We start from the raw sequence: 17,594 nt of genomic DNA, 5'->3' as shown, positions 1-17,594 counted from the left end.
AGTAATTGACCAATGGTCAACAGTAATTGACCAATGGTCAACAGTTATTGACCAATGGTCAACTGTAATTGACCAATGGTCAACAGTAATTGACCAATGGTCAACAGTAATTGACCAATGATCAACAGTAATTGACCAATGGTCAACTGTAATTGACCAATGGTCAACAGTAATTGACCAATGATCAACAGTTATTGACCAATGGTCAACAGTAATTGACCAATGGACAACAGTAATTGACCAATGATCAACAGTAATTGACCAATAGTCAACATTAATTGGTCAACAATTGGAGAACAGTAATTGAACAATGGTGAACAGTAATTGACAAATGGTGAACAGTAATTGACCAATGGTCAACAGTAATTGACCAATGATCAACAGTAATTGAACAATGGTCAACTTTAATTGACCAATGGTCAACAGTAATTGACCAATGGTCAACAGTAATTGACCAATGGTTAACAGTAATTGACCAATGGTCAACAGTAATTGTCCTTTATAGATGCGACAACATACTTTCGTTAGTAAGCCATTGATCTTCCTTCCAAATATATCATAATAACTTTTTTTTTTTGGCTTAATTAATTGATCTAAATGACCTAAGGAATTTTTTTCGGAAACTTATATCTAGCGAAGTAATACGCATTAACCTCCATGCAACGATCGTTTCGTTAACTGGTTAGGTTAACATCGTCAAGCATATTAGATATGGCTATAAGATTTTAGATATTTTTCCTATTTATAGGAGCGAAATTTAAATTAATGTTTATTTGTTCCAAAATTGAGTCATTTGTCTCACTTTTATTATAAATACAATATTAGAAGTGGTAGCTTCTTTCCATCGGACTTCGGAAGAATTTGGTTAATCCAATCTAATTGTCTCTTTATGCCTAAAAATTGTGAGAAAAAATTATTTGTAGGAGAATCATTTCCCCTAAAAAAGCACTTTTATTCGAAAATCACGTCTAATTGTCCGTTTCTCAAAGACTATTCGAATTCATATTAGTTTAAATTACTATCAAACTCTGGTGTTGTAGAAAATTGTTGTTCGATTGAAAAACAAAAATGAATCAAATATTTTTATTAGTTCAAGCGAATTTTTATTTTTTTAAATGATTCGCCTAAAAATACACTACAAGATATAATACATTGCGAAATTATAGCAAAGACAACAATCGCTGGTGTGCATTTTGATCCTGTTAAATTCTACAGGGTGTCTCATAAAAGTTTAGAGTTTGAAAATTCAAATCAAAGAAGAAACTTTTTAATGATTTTACCTTCATTAAAAGGTAATACTTATGTTTTTTTTTGTAAAATTGCAATTTACCCCGTTTTACTTTGAAATTCTGGATCTTGATCTTTTCCAAAATGTACCACATTTCAGATTATATTTAACTTTTATTAAAACTTTTATTTTTTTTAAATTCCAGCTTTTTCTTCAAATTTACGAAAATGTTTTGCAGATCCTTGTCCCCCTTTTAAGCTAAAACATATGAACAACCCTCGTTTCAGAAGCCACTTTACAATATAGCGTAACTCAAACAATATTCCCATACTCAATAGGTCAATTTGTATCTCAAATTCTATAAGTAATTTTCCACATTACGTTTTCTTTATTTAGAAAATTAAAAAAATCCAATTGGGTTTAAGTTCATATTATACCTTTCAGTATATCAAGAGAAATCTCTTTGGGTGTATGCCATGTGAAAAAATTTAAACGACTCTTGTTCCTAGGAAACATCTGAACAAAAATGTCTTCCAAAACAATAAGTAAAAATTCTTAAATAAAAACGAAATAAGATTCTCCAAGAAACTATTTTATAATCTGTATTATTACCTTATAGCACTATTCAATCAATATTCTCAAACTCAAAATATATTCAGCCAAACTCTGTTCCAAAAATTTTCTAAATTATTTTACGTTCAAAAAATTTCAGATTATTCATATTCATTCAAATTCCTAATTATGTACAGAGCATCAGAAGAAGAATATCTTATTTGTTCAAAATCTATTTGGGCGTATGAGTTGTGACAACACTCATACGACTCTGGTCGTAGGGAATATCTCAACAAAACTAAATTTAAAAAAAAAAAATCTCCAAAAAAATAAATACACATTCTTACTTAAAATCCTCCAAATGATTTCCAAAAAGTTTTTATATTTATATAATCAATATTCTAAATTATTCTGTATCTTCAAATTACAAGCAAATGTTTGAAATAATTTTTTAGTTCTTTAATATTCTCTTTATCTCAAAACTTAAAAGAATTCGCATATATTCAAGTTTCTTCCTATACCTTTAAATTATCACCTATACCGTATACCGTATTTGTCCAAGAAGTCTTAGTGCGTATACGTTATGGCAACACTTATTCGACTAATTTTCCTATAAAACGTTGCATTTCCCAAAAATAATTTAAAATTCGTAAACAAATTCCACGAAACAGTTTAAAAACTCCACCAAAAAGCATTTATATATCAACTGGATTATAAGCTGCCAGTGAAAATATTTCAATAAAAAGAATTTTTCAGAAAAAAATCAGGAAATAAATATAGAGATTTAAAATTAAATCTTAACTGGCTTCGATTTTAATTTAGTGGTAATGCGCGACTTTCTATACTTCATATAATTTTTATAGCTCGCATACATTAATTAAAGACCTTTCATTTACCTTAATTTTTTATAATTTCACTTGGTTCCCCGTCATAATTTTATGTCTTCAACTGGGTTATTGCAAATTCTATCCCAATTTCTTGAACAAGTATTCTACATTATTTTTTTATTTTTCTTAAAACTTCAAAGAACATGAGTAACAAATTCTGTGAACCTGATAACTTCATATAAATAAGTTAATATGTCCAAAGTATCATTGAGAGTATGTGTTTTAACAACACTTCTTCCTAGTGGACATCTTCATATAAAAGTGCAACTAAATTCCAGAATAAAATCAAGTAGAATAGACAATTAGGAACATCGGAAATATCAATTATGGATTGGAAAAAAAAAACTTTCACGAAATCATTTGCCTTCCTTAAGGAATGAAGAATATCGAAAGTGAGATTCTTCCCCCAAGACCAGTTTAAAGGAATTTTCTGCATTTCTCAAAATACATATGGCAAAAGGTATTTTACATTTAAAAAACGTCAGATTATTCACATTCATTAAAATTTCTTATTATGTACAGAGTATCAGAAGAAAAATATTTTATTTGTTCAAAGTCTATTTGGGCGTATGAGTTGTGACAACACTCATACGACTCTTGGTCGTAGGGAATATGGCACAAAATACGTATGGCACAAGGTATTCTGCTTAACTCTTCAAAGGGAAAAAGAGTAAAGAAAAAACGACATTTGCGCCTAAAATGTGTGTACTTACGGTCGAACTTCTCTGGGGAAGACGAATTACTATGTTATAGAGGAAATTCCTTACAAATAGACTATTTTGTGGGGAAATATATATTTATGTTTTATAAACGCGTATTTATGCAGAAGTTTGAATATACTTCGCCTAGGAAACTTACTAAAGGATATGTATTAAATTTCATAACATAAGAAACTCTCTCATAACGTATAAATAATGGCAATACTTATTCGACTTATTTCCCACAATGTTTCTTAAATTCTTATATATTTTTGAATATCACAGAAAATTATTGAATGAATAACACGTTGCAAACATAGTGCAGAGTTATATATTTTAGAGTAATTTATAAAGTCCAAAGTGGTCGACAAATTTTTTTCAAGAATCACAATTCAACACAAATTAAATTTTAATGGTCTAATGTTGCCAAATTGCGATATACTTTCCCTTAACCTAATTAAGTGGGAATTTTCTTATTTCTATATAATGTTTGCCTTTCTAGAAATTGATAAGGCCCCGACATATATTCTCAAACTGTTAAATATATATATCTGTCCAAAGACGTATACTTAATGTCAATATTTATACGACGCATTTCTCCCAAATATTTCCAAAGATCCAAATATTTTATTGGGATAAACTTAGGACATTTCTGTATATTTATATAAGTCAGAATAACATAATGCAAATATAACACAGATTTAATTTCCATTTCCATTTTAAAATTTAAAATGGTTCAACAAATTTTTTCAAAAATGTAAAATTTTAACGTATTAAAGTCTGTTTCAAAAGTCCTTAAAATTCTAGCACTATTCCAGAGGCTAATAGAAGTGGCCACTTCCTTGCATTTCTAGAAATTTCCTTTCAGGAAAGCAAAAACTTTTATTTTTAAAATTATTTAATTTTTGCAAAGTCTCCTAGGGCGTATGCTGAATGTCAACACTTATACGCCACATTTCACTACAATAATTCTAAAATTGAAATATAATGCTAGAAATATATGATCAAATATTATTTACATTATTGTATTTATGCAAAGTTTCTAAAGGCGTATGCTGAATATCAATACTTATACGCCACATTTCCCCCCCAACATTTCAAAATCGAAATATTATGTCTGTAATGAATAATATTTTGAACATATATAGATATTTTAATAGCATGGTGAAAATGTGACAATTGTTTTCCCAAATTGTTCGCTAAGAACATCTCGATTCATTTCTTTACTATAAGTACGTAGAATGTTGAGTTAAATCTTAGACCTGTAATTGAAAAGCCCATTAAAGATTGTTATCACAATGATTTAAAGTACTGGACTGTACATTGCGGTACTATGTTCCAAGTCGGAATTGGATAAGGATGAACGTAAAACGCCCCTCTGAAGATCATGAATTGAAAAGTCTATAGATTACAACATTCGTTCTTCTTAAATGAGCAAATAATAATATGTTGCCTAGAAGTAGGCAACTTTTTAAATAATAAAATATTAATATTAATAAAATAATGTTATTAATAATATTAATAAAAAAATCCTCATTATAACAAGTTTTCTTCACAAATGATTAAAAAAATGCCAGAAAGTATGCAGCCTTTGAAATCAATGCCGAATAACAATTTGTTGCCTAAAAGTAGGCAACTTTTTTAATGAAATAAAAATACTAAGACAAATAAATTAACAGTTTTTTATAGCTCCGAACAAAATTAAAACTACTGACTGCTTTTTCCCACTCAAAGCTAGGGAAATAGTTACAAAGATCGACAAGTATTTTAAAAACGCTGAGGAAAACCAATTAACTCGCATATTTTTGTAAGCTGTAAAAGGCTATAAGTTAGTATGTAATTTGAAAAAAATAATAATACAATTAAAAACTATTTTCGTAAAACCCCACAAGAAAATTAAAAATTAAAACAACTTAAATGTTTTTTATGTAAGGAAAACAAAACACACAAAAACAAATAAAAAACATTTTTGTGTCACATTATCAAGCACCCCTTTTTGTGTGGAAAGCAGTGCCGCAAACTAGTAAGACAAAACTTATGAATAATGATAGAGACATAAGATTTGGAAATATATAAACAAAACAAAAATTTGGTAGTTTGTAGATATAGCGAACTTAGGGAATTATACACAATGGAAACTTTTGCACCATGGATGACCATAAAAGGATGACCAAAGGGTTGGAAACTTAAAAAAACCCCCAAGGTTCCGGCTCAACAAATAACAGAAAAAGAAGATTTATCTTCCTCACAAGATGAAGAAGAAGGAAGAGCAAAATAAATTTGAATACTTTTTTTTGGTAAATAATAATTATAAAAACCCAAAACCATAAATGGTTTACAATTTATTTACAAAAACAAAAAATACCAAAACAACCACAAATAATTTTTATTAATTAATTAATTAACTTATGTATATCTCAGTGTTAGTTTTCATGTTTAGACACATTTAATTAGTGTTGTGTTTATAGGCCAATAACAAAAAAACAAAACAACAACAAAAAATATAAATATTAAAAAACCACAAAGCAAAAAAATATAGAAAATGAAACATTTAAAATACATTTATTTGAATTAGAACAAAAAAAGCATTTCAGAACACTAAAGCCATACAAAAACGAAAACAACACCTAAAATAATGACCACAACCATAAAACACAAAAAAAGTTCTTATAAGATTTTCAATATTTAGGAGGCATGAAGATGTGGAAATATCTCAAACTTTTCAAATTATTAATAGTAAAAAAAATAATCTTCAATTATGTCAGGTGATGTTGGGTTTAATGAAAAAATTTAAATTAGTTTAATACTTTTGTTAATATTAAAAATTTTTAAATATTATTTCTAAAGGTACTGTACGCGTATGAGTAATGACAAAGCTTTTACGCCACACAGTCAACTATATTTTATTTAAAATATATTTCTTTAATCAGTATTCCACGTGGAAATAATTAAATATTAAATTGATTATTATTTCTTCAGGGGTACTCTGTGCGTATGAGTATTGACAAAACTTATACACCACAATGTCCCTTGATTGTTCTTTATTTTTTTTATGTTATTAATAAAATATTTGTTAAATCATCATCCAGAGCCACTGGCATAATTCGATGTTATTTAATTTTGTTTAATTATTATATTGGTTTTATATATTTTTTTACATTTTGTTTGTAAAAGAAGAAAAGTTTCAGATAACTTTTCATATTTCATGAAAATTGTATAACTAACTTTTTTTGTTAATAACCAAAAAAATACAAACAAATATTTTGTCACATAAGAATTTTTAAAAGGACAGCATTAAAGACAAACTAGAAACTCAAAAGTTTTCTTTCTGAGATTGGAAGCAGTCAGTATTGTCAATTTAGTTCAGCTTATGATTCAAAACAAAAATTGTTATAAAACCAATAAATTTCATAGGCTCTAGACGTAAGCAACGACGATAATTAAAGAGCTTGTCATGTAAAGAGTTCGAAAAATTAAAACGAGAAATAGATCAAAAATCACTGGGCCCGCATGTGGTCGTAATTAATGGGTTTTTCAATTGCAGTCAAAGGTCAAAAAAATTTACTAAAATTTTAAAAATACCCTCTCCTCTCTATTGGGACAATTAATGTATAATTCCCGTATTTCATATTGTTTTTCATTCACACCATTTACTCAGAGCCTGACAATTACGGCTACGACTGACATAGATATTTAAATATTAAAAATATTCTGATGATAATTGAGAAGAAGAGACATGTGGTAAGTATATTCGTCAATATCATATATTTGAAATGAATTACAGAAAAAAAATATTTCAAAATACATTTGTATCGCTCAAAATATTTCCTACCTCAAAATTAAACCGACATTTTGAGGTAGGACAATGCTTTTTAGTTGCCTATTTTGACTCCCTAATTTCAAAAAAATTTTATAGATAAACACAAATCTGCTGCATTGCTCTAACCATGCAACATCAAGCCTGGTGCGAAGTAACTTGGTATATAATGCAACAGCTAAGAAAACTGTTTTGTTTATCAAGGGTAAATTGCTAAGCCAACCTTCCTGATTCTTGACGCTCATTGAGTTTACTTGCGGCAATTTTTCTCGTTCCTTTTTAAACTTGCCTCTTGCGTTTATAAAAGGCAATTCTGTTCCGACAAGTTTTGTTTTCAAAACAATGAAAATAATGTCAAATACAAAAAATATAAAATGAATTGCCTGAGAATTGCCGATACGAGCAATTTTTATCCATTTCCATTCCCCTTACGTGTCTCTTCTACAAACTAGGACTTGCCGCAAGTAAACTCGCCTAATATAAATTGGGACTAAGCGAAAAACATAATAAGTTTTGTTTTTTTTTTTTTTTGATTGAACATATTTTGAACTCCTTAATTTTATTTCAATACAAAGTACTCGCCACCTTATTCTGATGTAGCGTTGATTTATGGTCGAATAATTTATGTTAATACATACAAATGCGCCAACCCATGTTGGGATTTCTTAATTATTCAGGAGTATCTTAGGATAATACTGTCGATTATAAAATTACATTATTTTACTTTAAAACAAATATATGGGCGTATAAGTGATGACAAGAGGTATACGCCACCCCATTATTAAATAGTATTGATTCACACACGTATAATATATGTAAACACGTATACGCCAGCTCATGTTGGTTTTTTCAATTCTTCAGGGTGATCATAAGAGAATATTATCAAATATCAAATCATTTAATTTTATTTTTTTTAATATATAATACAACTGATAACATGGTTCATGGACGTATAATTTATGTTAATACATAAACACCAACTCATGTTGAGATTTTTTTAATTTTTCTTGGAAATTTTAGGAGTTGACTATCGATTATAATGTTAAAAAAAAAATTTATCGAAAATCCATAGACGTATAACTGATGACAAGAAGTATACGCCACCTCTTTTTGATGTTGTGTTGAATCATGGGCGAATAATAGATGTCATCGCTAATACGTCAACTCGGCCCTTCTATCAAATCCTTAGGGAGGTCTTACGAAGATATTCTTGATTATTTTAGCCATTGTTTTGTTACAGATTTTGTATTTGTACTATAAATCATAAAATATTATCGTAGTAAAATTTGTAGATTCTTGCAGGTTCTGAAACAAAGCACATATCTCGTTGAATAAATAATTACTAATTCGTAAAATCCAATAATAGAATGAATATTTTCAAGGCAAAAAACGAGAAAATAATCAAAAAACTTTTAATTTTCGTCGTATTAATATATAAGTTGCCTGAGACTACCTTAAATAGGCATATCGATGTTTCTCAAAATTTTTATTTATGAATTTGCCAAACTATGAAGAATATTTCTCTTTACCAGAATCCTCCTAGGACGTATGAGTGATGACAATACGTATACGCCCATAGTATCTGATTATACCTAATATGCACCCAATACAATACTGCGTAATATTGAAATTTAGCATGAAACTATTTAAAATAAATTTAAAACGTAATACTATAAGAAAAATAAATTGGAAATTTAATATGGAGTATTTTCAATTCTACCGGAGAGTTTCAGTAGAATATTATAGATTATTTCAAGGACTTATTACTCAAATAAAAACTCAACTCGAAGGAGAAATTAATGTAAATTTAATTAGAATTAATCTACGTCCTAATCTTCAAAATATTCTTTATTTTTTATTATTTTTTTTTTTTCATACAAAATATAAGTCCCAATTTACATTAGGCGATTTACTTGCGGCAATTGTCAGTTTGATGGAGAGAGAGGTGAGGCATATGGTAACCCTTTGCCTCTCAACACCCTCTCTCACCAACAAACTGACAATTGCCGCAAGTAAACTCGCCTAATGTAAATTGGGACTAAATTTTTTCTTAAGGATTCAAACTGTTCAAATATTCCAAGACAAAAAAAAGGAACGAAATATTTTAATTTCTACAGCGGAATTTCAGAAATCTGTTTCAATTAATATCTTTAAAAATTATTGCTAAAATAAAATTAATGTGACAATTCGGAAAATTAAATAATGGATTTGAGTGAAAGGATCTTTCAACTCAAAACATGTTAAAAATTTCCTCAAACTCTCCCTTAATTTTCCAGAGACTAACTTAAATGGACATATCCGTATGCCCCAAATATTTTAATTAAGAATATCTGCATATATTGGTACACACAATTAAGAATAACTCCCTTGTGAAAACGTCTCTTGGGGCGTATGAGTGACGACAACATGTATACGTCACCTTTTACAAAATAAAACATCTTAAATTGCATTATGAAATGCAAACAGTAGAGGAGATTTTCTGGAAATATCTTCAATTTTACAAGAAAATTTTAAGGAATATAATCGATTATCTTATACAAGAACAAAAATAAGTTTAATATTGTTTTCTTAATCCGAATTCTTTTAACTCACTGCGGCCTAAGCTCACAATCATCGTCATAATGCACAATATTGCAAATTTTAAAAAATAAAAAAAAAAAATTAAAAAATATATATTTAAAGAAAATATGAGGGGAATTCTTTGCCATATATTCAATTATACTGGGTTATTTAAGAAAAATGTGTTTATAGATTGTCCGTGGAATATTCAAGCAGTTCAATATTTATGACCAATGTTAAATTCGCAATTGTGGCAAAATTTCAAAATTCAGATATCCAATATAATTAAATTGATTGATAGATGTTTTCACAGCAAACGGAAGCAAATTAAAATAGACACTTCCTTTTGATCAAGACTTTGGAGATACGTAATTAGTAAATGCCGCTGTGAAAGAAAATTTCATTCACCCAAAGTCTTTGAGAGCGTAATACAAGAACTTCCAAAAATCTGTCGAGCCATATACCAGCCTGGAACTTTTTAAATAGAACTGGATGACATTGTTGTGCTGTGGTTGACATTTCCGCCTTGCACACCGAATGCCTTGCTTCAATTCCTAGTCTAGAGAAAATCGAACATGTTCAATGGTGGAAAAACCACCCTCATATAAAACTTTTCTACTAGCCTGGTACTTTTTAAATAGAACTATGCTTGGATGACACTGTTGTGCTGCGGTTGACATTACCGCCTTGCACACAGAATCGATTTGTTCAAATCCTAGTCTAGGCAAAATCAAACATTTTCAATGGTGGAAAAACTACCCTCATATAAAACTTTTCTACTAGGCTGGAACTTTTTAAGTAGAACTATTGTTGAATGACATTGTTGTGCTGTGGTTGACATTACCGCCTTGCACACAGTATCCCTTGGTTCAAATCCTAGTCTAGACAAAATCAAACATTTTCAACGGTGGAAAAACACCCTCATATAAAACTCCTCTACAAGTGGTGGTTTTAGACACGCAGTTCAGCATCAACGACTAAAATGGAGGTCCCCTATCATTAAATTAAAAATATAATCGGACTGTAATCATTGATATGAATGAAGTTTCATCTTCTCCGCTAAGAGATGATCTTCGCACAGTGGTTCAGAATCTTTTTTTCTGGTCAAATTCTGTAACTTTTGAACGGATAGGTACATTTTTTTCAGAATTCTTTTTTTGTTAAACAGCGGTCAAATTAGGTCTGGTAGGTTTTACAAAAAACATTTTAATTTTTCAAAAATTAAAAAAATACTCCTTAGGTTTTCATAAAACTTATATAACTCGTATAAAAACTCATATACTCAAAAAAATTTTAATTTGTGTCAAAAAGCTGTAATTTCTGTGGAAACAGTATAGAAAAACACACATTTTTACCCATGTAATTTCAATAAACTAAAAAAAGTGTTAAACGGACGGAACTGAACGGGTACAAAAGTATATATGGGCTGAAAGAGGAGACTCTCGGACATCTTTCTGTGAAAACAAAGCTTTGTTCCATGTTGTTCCACAAAAGTTCTAGTCCACTAAATTTGAAATTTCATAAAATTTAGTATCTAAGGACAAATTAAATAGCTCATGTTGTGTAAACGCTACGGCAATTTACTAAAAGATTTTTAATGGCCACAATCGTACCTACCTTACAAAAAAAAAAAACAATGAACACAATAGCTGCTATAGTTTCCGAGAAATAGCTACGTCTTTCTCCAGAAATTTGCAAAAATTACGTATTTCCCAAAAATGGGGGAAAGGTTCGTCTTTAGGAGCACACCATGCCCACACCTTCCAATATTTTTACCTAATTTTTTGGTTTCCTTAGTTTTAGTATGTTTACTATCGAATCTTATATAAAAATTAAATATCTTTGACAAAACACAATTTTGATTTTTGACCAGGAAAATCGATTCCTGAACCATTGTGCGTCGGAAATAGCAGTAGTGCTATTCTGTATATGTACTGGACATTAGGGAAATTACAAACTGCTTTAAGATCAAATTAGGCCAAATGCAGGCCCCTCAGAGCGTATAAATTATGACAACACTTATACGCCACTATTCATTAAAGATTTAAATATAGCAAACTTCAAAATAACTGCCGAAACATATACATAGTTGGGTCAAAAATATTAGAAATTAAAATTCTAGATCAGCTATTGCATCTGAGTTCTATGCATAATAAGTATAATAAGATAGGCAAAATTTAAAACGGAAGGATTCCTGTTCTATGAAATTTTGAAATGAAAAATATTTTCTTTAAAATTTTTTTAATTTGACGTTTATTTCCTTTATAAAAGTTGTCATTTCAAATTTTCATAGAACAAGTATTGAGACCCCGGTGTCGTGTTAGAGCAGAAACACTGTCAATTCAACATCAATACATAAATTGCGGTGTAAAGCATTGGCTCAATGTCCTGATTATTACAACAATGTGAGAACCAACGTGGTACGGTAATAAGCATGTCCACCTTGCATTCAGAAAGTCTGCGGTTCAGTACCCGACTAGAAAATCAAAATTTTCGCAAATCAGCTCACCTCACCTTTCCTGAGTATTTCATTCATGAAAAACGTCTCTACAAGTGGTGTCGTAAGAGACTCCGTTCGTACTCGGCGATAAATTGTAGATCCCATATCATTGATAGAATCGGTGTGCACACATATTGATTGAGAAGTGCACCTTGTCCCCTCGGGGATGTTCTGGAATCAAGGAGAAACTTCTTCATTATTTCTAACACGCCGCAAAGTGATACAAAGTTGTTTTTACTGGCCCAAAATTTAGATATATTTTGATAATTTCTTCAACAGAAGAACTTAAAAAAAGTTGGTCCTAAGTTCTTCAAAAACTCTGGCTACCATTTAAGGAATGCTTAGACTAGATTAACATTAGTCAATAATTGTTGCTGCAATTGTTAGAGCAATAAATAAAATGTGGTATCTTTATTTTTATATTTGCTTTTCGCACACTTTAAAGGCGTTCTGACACCACATATAATCCACATGACATATATACTTTGATCGCTTTCATTAGAAGGCTAAAAATGTGACGATTTTTTTAAACACCGGTCTCTTTGATTTGGTAAGGTAAAATGTGTATCGTATAAGTTGTGACAACACGTATACGCAGTGATGTTTTTATTATAAATATCTGTTTCCTAAAATATGTCGCCCACCAATATTTGAGCTATATTGATATACATATGAAGTAATCGAAGAATGGTGATTAAGGCAAAATGAATTCTTAAAAGCCGGAGGATGAGTTATGACAATACTTATACGTAATGATTGCCTCTGATTCATTTCATAAAGATTATCTTAAAGACATATTGACGTAAACATAAGACAAAATGCAGCACATTTTTTATAAGTTGTCCTAAAGACCAAAAGTATTATTAAAAGGCGGTTGAGTTATGACAACACGTATTGGCAAAAATGTCCTTCGATTTATTTCACAAGGATAATATTTGTACTACCTGATTCCGCGGATATATAATTCCAAAATAAATATCATGATTTTTCATGGTAATTATATCATTAAAAAAAATAAAATAATGATATACATTTTTCGGAAATATTACATAAATCCTTTTTGTTCTTGTGCTTTACATAAGCTTTTAAGGCGTTTCATTGCGGGCGGGGGTATACGTTATGATAACACGTATACGTACATGTGAAATAAAGTTCCAGTTACTTCACTAGAAGTCTAAAAAAGGCGAAGCCTTTTTAAAATAAAACCAGGTTATTTACTGTATTTATGCAAAAATATACATCACAAGAAAGGCGAATACGTTATGACAACACGTAAACGCAGTGATAGATTTCTTTTTTGAACATTAATATTTCATGGCATCAAATATACCTACCCAAAGATGTCCTTTGATTTATTTCAGTGAAGAGAATATTGTTACAACGAGATTTTGTGGAAATTGCAAGGACTGAAAATGTAGAAGAAATTCTAATTGGATATGATATGAAGCCAATTTGATTGACATAATTTGCCACGCGTTCCTCGGAATCTGTATTTCTTGTAACAGATATAAAAATATTTTAACTGAGAAAATACTCTTGCTGAAATTCTGGCAAATCTTTGCTCTTATTGGAAAGTACTTTGTATGGCATTATTTATTCTATACATTTAATCTGTTTTCTTCAACATCATTTATTTCTAAATGCCAACGATTTATTCCCGAAGATACCTGTGGTGACAAGTAGACATGCACCATTTTATTATAGTCTTGAGATATTTAATTCTTGTTGCCGGCTTACTTAGACATTAAAATTAAAACGCCTTAATGGGGTACTAAGCCCCAAAATCTAGGAGTAAAATTTATAAATAGACATTTTCCGCTTCTTTCATATTTTTAAGGTAACAAAAAAATCTCTTTCAATTATTCAATTTAAAATACATAACATTTATTATTGGAAGCAGGTTTCCATGGCGTATGATTTACGTACAACACGCTACTAAAATTACGAATGCAAACAAATCCGATTTAAAAAATCAGCTTAATACGTTACGAAAACCATTTTAACCATTTAAAACTCTTTCTTTTGATCGAGTAAATATACATTTTTTTGCCTCCAAATAAAAGGCACCAGTCAGATTGACGCCAACAACAATGGCAACAACAATATAAATACAATGCCAACAAAGAAACAACAATCAAGCCTTTGCCGCAACGCCCCCGCATAAAAATGCAATTGCAAAAGCCCAAGCCGAATATGGGTCACAAAAGGAAAAACGAGGCCACTGATATATTTTTTTCACTTTATACACAACTAATACAAACACACACACAAGTTCATTCAATGTTATGCATGTTAAATTTTCAATAACTCTATTGATGTGAATTTCATATGCGTTTATTTTAATAAAAATCAAATATTTTTTGTAAATTTTTTTGTTATAACAAGTTTTGTTTAGATTTCAATTCATAAGCAATTCAATAAATATTTATTTTCACACTTCAATTTAAAGGAGAAAAAACAACAACAACTGAAAACATGATATTTTCACACACACTCTAGCACGGCTTACACACAAAAACAAACAAATCATGCAAATTTGCACACACAAAATAAAAGCAATTGAAATGTCAATTTTGTAAAGTCATTCGTAGAAAAAGGAAAACAAAAATCAACAACAAAAACTAATACAAAATTGGTTTTAGCTCACCTCATACACATTACAAACTATAACAAAAATCTCAAAACAAAAAAAAACAGATTTGGCTGTATTAGTGTTGTGTTGTGTTGAAGCCTTTCACAGCACCACCAAAAGAATAAAATATCCCCTAAACCCCTTAAAAACCATTGAAATAAATATAACTAATAAAGTTAATACCCCAAAAACTCCCCCCACCCCTAAAACAAATAAAAAATAAAAAATAACCATTATTTGCACTTTAGCACTGCGCACTGTATTATTGTGATATGACACCATAAATGCACTTAATAATTTTTAAGCAAAAATTATATATTTGTTGTTCAGTTTTGGAACAGTTTTTTTGTAAGCACTGATTTTTGCAAAAAAAAAAACCAAAAACACTTAATATTAAATTATACACCACAAATAATTGTAATGCACTCGAAAAAATGCACTTTTATGTTGTTTTTTATTATTATTAGAAATATTGCACCAATTTAAATGTAAACTTTTAATATTAGAAAAAAAAGCAAACAACAACAAGAAAAATGTTACAACAAATTGTATACTTTTTTGAAAATAAAAATATGTTATATTCCAAAACCTTTAAAAAACAGACCAATCTTAATTTTTTATTTGTTTCCAATTTGTTTTGGTATAGAAATTTCCTCCAATTTGTTTTAGGTTCTTTTCGAAAATTTTTACAATATTACAGAAGTCACATGTACCTTAAAGCTAGTAGCATGACATGAAACAACAGTTTTAGAAAAAAAGGTCATTATAACAAAAATAAAAAAGAATAGAAATTAAACTAATGTCTTGCTACAACATTTTCCGCCTTCCGAATAAAAAAACACAAACTCATGTTATTGTTTCAACATAATCCGTCCTTTATGAGAATGCAGGCACATCACTAATATCCTATGGAATGTTTTGTGAAACTAACACCACCAACTCATGCCTTCTTATTTCGAAATCATGGAAAGCCCTAAAAACTTTAAGAAGTACTTATACCCCTTTTTTGTTGGTTTGATAAGCAAGTGAAATTAAGATATTCCATTCAAAGTCCAATTATAATTCATCATTTCCAATTCATAATATTTTTCTATTTCCTTTTCATATTCAAATGGCCAAACAAATCATGCAAAAGATTAATAAAATATAATACAAATAGTGCGTATGAGTCACGACAACACGTATACGCAACAATGAACTTCAAATAAGTTCACAAATAGTTCTTTATCGCCGTACTGGAACAGAAAGGATGTTCGTCTTGCGCATCGAATGCTTGAGTTGTTGGCCCTCCGGCTAGTTTACGGTGTATTGCATTCGGATCGTCTATTGTATTTCGAGTATTTATTCGCACGGCATACCCCTTGAGGTGTTTTCTGCAGAGCCCCTTAGATCACTAATTGTAGAGTAGATAGCCTCTTATGAGCCTCTGTTTAGATAATATGACCACTTGTTGAATACATGACTCTGAGTCGTTATGGAACCATCGTGGTGCAGTGGTAAGCATATCTACCTCGCACTCATAATGTCAGCGGTTCTATCCCTGACCAGAACAAAATTTTCGGTTGTGGCAAATCGCCGCAGTGTAATGAGTATTTTAATCATGAAAAATTTCTCTGAAATATGAATCGGAGTGAATTGATATGAGAGAGGTCTCCATTTTCCCATCGGTGATGTTGTGGGAACATATGTATGTGTGTAGATTGTCTTTTAGGTCATCAACTACCCTGGGTGGGCCTGGGGTGCTCAAATGCAGAGTGTATGTACTCTTTGTTTTCCTAGTGTAAGCGCCTCACGATCTTTTACTGAAGAGTAGATTGTGTCATACAGTCGAATAGGTGGGCCTCAGGGTAGTTTACTGTAGAGTAGAAAACTTTTATGGTTGTCTAATGAAGATTATACTGCACCTAGGCGCCTAACTGTAGAAGATATGGTTCAGAGGGTCATCTATTGTAGAGTTGATGGCAGCCCACTGTAGGGGTCATTGTAGAGAAGATGGTTTCTTAGTTGATCAACTATAGTGTAGATGATCCCTTATTATGCACATCAAATTATAACCTGTGGAATGGATGGGCCCTTTGGTGTCCTGCTCTAAAGTACATATATGGAACTCTGGGTGGCCTAGATGACCCTTAGGTTCTACTACTGCAGAGATGATGATCTTTAGAATCGTCTACAATTGGGTCGTCGTCGAAAACGTGGCCCATAGGATCATTTACGGCAGAGTAGATGGCCCTTAGGGTCGTCTACTGTAGACTAGATGGCCCTTAGGGTCGTCTACTGTAGAGTAGATGGCCCTTAGGGTCGTCTACTGTAGAGTAGATGGCCCTTAGGGTCGTCTACTGTAGAGTAGATGGCCCTTAGGGTCGTCTACTGTAGAGTAGATGACCCTTAGGGTCGTCTACTGTAGAGTAGATGGCCCTTAGGGTCGTCTACTGTAGAGTAGATGGCCCTTAGGGTCGTCTACTGTAGAGTAGATGGCCCATTGGGTCGTCTACTGTAGAGTAGATGACCCTTAGGGACGTCTACTGTAGAGTAGATGACCCTTAGGGACGTCTACTGTAGAGTCGATAGCCCTTAGGGTCGTCTACTGTAGAGTAGATGGCCCTTAGGGTCGTCTACTGTAGAGTAGATGGCCCTTAGGGTCGTCTACTGTAGAGTAGATGGCCCTTAGGGTCGTCTACTGTAGAGTAAATGGCTCTTAGGGTCGTCTACTGTAGAGTA

The sequence above is a fragment of the Musca autumnalis genome, unplaced genomic scaffold, assembly GCF_047663935.1.
Source record: "Musca autumnalis isolate F117 unplaced genomic scaffold, ASM4766393v1 scaffold_5, whole genome shotgun sequence".
Taxonomy (NCBI): domain Eukaryota; kingdom Metazoa; phylum Arthropoda; class Insecta; order Diptera; family Muscidae; genus Musca; species Musca autumnalis.
This window is presented reverse-complemented; position numbering follows the sequence as displayed.